This window comes from Acyrthosiphon pisum, chromosome X (genome assembly GCF_005508785.2).
Source record: "Acyrthosiphon pisum isolate AL4f chromosome X, pea_aphid_22Mar2018_4r6ur, whole genome shotgun sequence".
NCBI lineage: Eukaryota > Metazoa > Arthropoda > Insecta > Hemiptera > Aphididae > Acyrthosiphon > Acyrthosiphon pisum.
The window spans coordinates 81,987,227-81,991,879 of NC_042493.1; positions in this window are offsets into that span (position 1 = coordinate 81,987,227).

A 4,653-nucleotide genomic window follows, 5' to 3' on the forward strand; every position below is an offset into this window, starting at 1 on the left:
CCCTCCAAGCCACCCTCAATTTGCGCCTATGAGTCACTTTATCTGATTTGGTTGATACATCGACCGCCAGAAAGTTATTGCTAAACTACAATTATTGAACCATTTGAAAATAGTTATGAAAATATTGTAGATTTGTTGAAAAAGAGAACAGATAACATTTATATAAAGTTTATATTAAAAGTAATGACTATAACAACGCGACGATTCTGAAACTGATGAAGATAATTTTGGTTTAATAAGAGTATAAATTGTGACAATGAAATAAATGATAAAAAAATAGTAAACGAACATCAAAAATATCAAAAGGATTATACATTTATGATTCTTATAAAATGTATAATATTATAACCTATTGGCTATTGCAATTTGCAGTGGCGTGCCCAGGAATTTTAATTGGGGGTCACCATTTTTTTTTTAAATAAACAAAAGAAAGTGGATAAGTGGAAGTTGCTCTGCTGTACAGTAGACTACAAGTGGATGACTGTAAATTTAAATTCAATGATATATATCATGTGTGTAAAAAACGGTTCTGAGCAGAGACGCTTTGGTAGCCTAGGGTACTGTATATCATATTTATATTGTTGTTATTAATATATATAGGTACATTTTTAACTACTAAATCATTTTAGAAGCTAATGGTTTTACAATGGTTTTTATTTATTATTTTATCCTGGATACAAATTATCATAAATCATTGAATTCAAGTTTAATACAATCCATATTACATTGACTCACTTGTAACCGACTGTACAGCAGAGTGACATCCACTTACACGGATTTTAAATTTTAAGTTAGATACATTTTGTCGAAATTAAAACTTAAAACATTTATAAAAAAACTGTGCATATTTTTTCAGGAGCCGTGTATTATATTTTCATGCTTTTTGACCAAACAGATAAAAATGTATTGTTATATATTATATAAAAAAAAATACAGTATAAGAAAATCGCTACATGAGAAATTGAGTGAATATCCAATGATGTTAAAATTTGAACTTCAGACGCTCATAAAAATGTAATCTGACTTTTCGGTAAACATTTTTTTTTGATAAAGGTAGACAAACTTATGAGGTATTTTATATTAAATTATCAAATTTTAGATAGTTAGATTTCAAAATAAAACTCAAAATAATTTGCAAATTTTTGTGATTTTTTCATAATTAGTCAAAATTCGAACTAAATGCTTATAAAAAAAATTGTGAATTGCTATATATTATTTAGCTACTTTTTTTTTCCAGTTTGCAACCGACGACGCCGCGGGAACTGCTTTAGCAATTCTTCCGCGACGCCGCCATCGTTTATTGAATCAATAATACTCAACGACTGTTCGGTATATGCTCGGCGACTATCTTGGATGACTACGATAATGCACCCAGATAAGCGTGCTAGTCAGTAGTATTACGAACGGCTTAGCGAACATGCCGCGCTCTCTGCGCAACGTCAGTATATAATATGACATGTATTAATTAAAGATTTAAAGTGAACCAGTACATTATAATAAAGTTTAAATTCGTTCATTGATTCAAATCATTGTTTTCATTGCACGTAATAACGGCCTTGGCCAAAATGAGGATAGGTGGGGCATTCCCCCAGCTTACCCCCTCACAATAGTTAGGTACAATACGTAGTTAAGTTTGGGGAGGTAGACGGGACATTTCCCCGTCTTACCCCCCCCCCCCTTACAATATGGATAGATTAGCTGGTCTGGAGCTTTTCGAAGACTTGGCGAGCGGACCATAGCTCTGGGGTCGCATTCTGAAGCTCATTTTCGAGGGCCGACCATAGTCCGCCACCCTTGATTACTTGTTCTCGAGGTTCCGCAATGCCGTGATCGCCTTCCCTCCCGTGGTGTCACAGGTGGGGGGGGGATGAAGAACATGGTTCGTGGGCGAGGAGGTCGGCCGGCAGCATGGACGAGAGCACAGAGGACGCTTCAGCGGATATACCGTTCGGAAGGCTCTGATGGTGCGGAGGGCCGTAGTCCTCTGCGCCCTAGCCATCTCGTTCCGGTCTTTTGCGGTCCTTATGCCGATTGTAGCCCAGGTAGGAGATGCATAGAGCAGCTTACTGTTGGTGACTGAGCCCAGCAGGGCCCGTTTTGCCTGGGCCGGGCCGCCTACGTTTGGCATCAGGCGTCCGATGGCTTTGGCTGAATTGGTGGCCTTCTTCGATACTGTGGCTATGTGTTTCGTGAAGGACAATCGGCTGTCCAGCTCCAGTCCCATATTTTTTAACTACTATTGTAAGAACATAATATTAAGAGTATTAAATTTCAAGCTTGTTGACTCAACGAATAAAATTAATAATTAATAAAAAAATAATGACTTTAAACAGCTGTAATAACTAATAAGTGGTTTTCTGTAAGTCGGCAAAAAAAACAATGGGGGGATATTACCCCTACCCCCTCCCCCGAGCACGCCACTGGGCTATTATCTATTTATAATTTATACCCGAAAAGTAAGTATTCTTAGAGCAGCTGTTATAAAGGGGTTAGGGCCGTTTAGTTTTATAGAATACTGGGCTATTTACCTCCCAGTCCGCCCATGTATATAATATGGCTTATACCTAGACTGATATACCGTCTCCGCTCAGAATCGTTTTTCTTATACAATGATATTATATCATTGAGTTATCGATTGTTCATTGGCCTGTACGGTCGTTTTTGCGTTTTCGTCGTTCTCTTATCTGTGTTTTTACGCATTGTATTCAGTTAACGTGATAAAGTCTGTAATAATAGTATATCTATATCGAAATATCGTATTACAATGCTATGTTTAGTGTGTAATGATGAAATCTACGACGGTGATAAAATTAAATGTAAAAACTGTAAAGACTACTTACACTTCTCATTTGCTAGTTTTAGAGAAGCGGCATTTAGGAAATTAACACATGAAGCCTAAAATTTTCATACTCAAAATTTAAAGGTGGGTCTTACTAGCAATACTAAATCCAAAAATGAAGACTTTTTTGTTGGATCAAACGAGACTCTGTCGGATTTGACTAATTCTGTTAAATTTATGAGTGCCAAATTTGATGATTTTGGTAAGCAGCTGAAAGAAGTGCTATATAATATTAAAGAACTGAAAGAAGAGAATAATTTGTTAAAGGAAAATAATATTAAGTTGAACTCTGATATCTACAAACTATCCAAGCGACTAAATCTACTTGAACAGAAATCAATCTTAAATCACGTTGATATAATTGGTGTACAAGATTTGAAAAATGAAAACTGCGAAAAATTAGTGGAAGAAATTGCAGCTGTAATGGGTCAACCAGTGTCATAAGATCAAAAATACCTAATAAACCAATGAAGATCATAGCTGAACTTTCATCAACGCATCAGAAAAAAACCCTTATGGAGTCCGTAAAAAAGAAAAAATTTAAGGCATGTAGTATAAATGAAAGCTGGGGAAATGGAGGTATTTTTGTTAATAACTATCTTACACAATATAATAGTAATCTATTTTTTAAATCTAGAATGTTTGCTAAAGAAAATAACTTTAAGTTTGTCTGGTATAATGACTGTAAAATTTTTATAAAAAAATGTGAAACCTCGAAAGCCACTATATATATGACAAGACTGACTTGTCAACAATTAAAATATAATACTTAAAAATAATAATAATAATAATTAAAATTAATAATAATATATAGATCTTAAATCATACTATATTAATACTATTTTCTTATTTTCTTTTTAGTTATGCTAATGTTTAATTCTAATTTATTAAATCGTTTTCTAGATTATAAAACGCAATATTTTAATTCTATATCTGAATTCATATGCATAAGCGTGCGCACAGGGGAGGCAGGGGAGGCAGCTGCCTCCCCTGCGAGATTTTTCGTTTCCCCGAGATCTTATACATTAATACCTACCAAATTTTGATAATACATATTTAAATAATAATAAAATAATATTATGTTCAATATTGGTATAAGTACTGGTATGCTATTTGAAAATAGTAAATATATTTAATAATATTAAAATCGACAATAATATCATGTTATATTATATTATATTGATAAGACAGCTTCAAGTTTCAACTATGGTTACTCGTTTCTTCTTTGATAATACCGACTCTATCTAGTTGGTACTATGAAAGGTCAAAAGTTTTTCGGTAGTTTTCAAAGGCACCGCGACAAACAAAAGATAAATTAAGAAAAAACAGGAATTTATACGCAAAATCGATTTTGGTTTTTGGTGTAACTCTAAAATAAATTACTGTAGATATATGAAATTTTGACTGAATGTTTATATTAGCATTTTCTATTTACCATAGCATTTTCAAAATATTTTGACTTATTTTGAGCTGTTAAAGGACATCTTCAATTTCCAATTTTTTTTTAGGTTTTTATTCTATAAATATTAAAAAAAAAATTTTGTTGCGTAAAAAAACTTGAAAATTTAATAGAAGGCTCATAATATAATGTTTAAAAAACAGATGAAAAATATTGAAAATCTATAGTCAAAATTTTTTTTATATAAGCATTTAAAGTTCAAATATTGACAAAATACGTAAAATGTACAAAAATTATTTTGAGTTCGAAATTCATAAAAAATTTTCTATTTAAATCTAAGATTTTAAAATGTAATACAAGATTCCCCATAAGTTTTTCTACCTTTATCAAAAAAAAAAATGTCTACAAACAAATC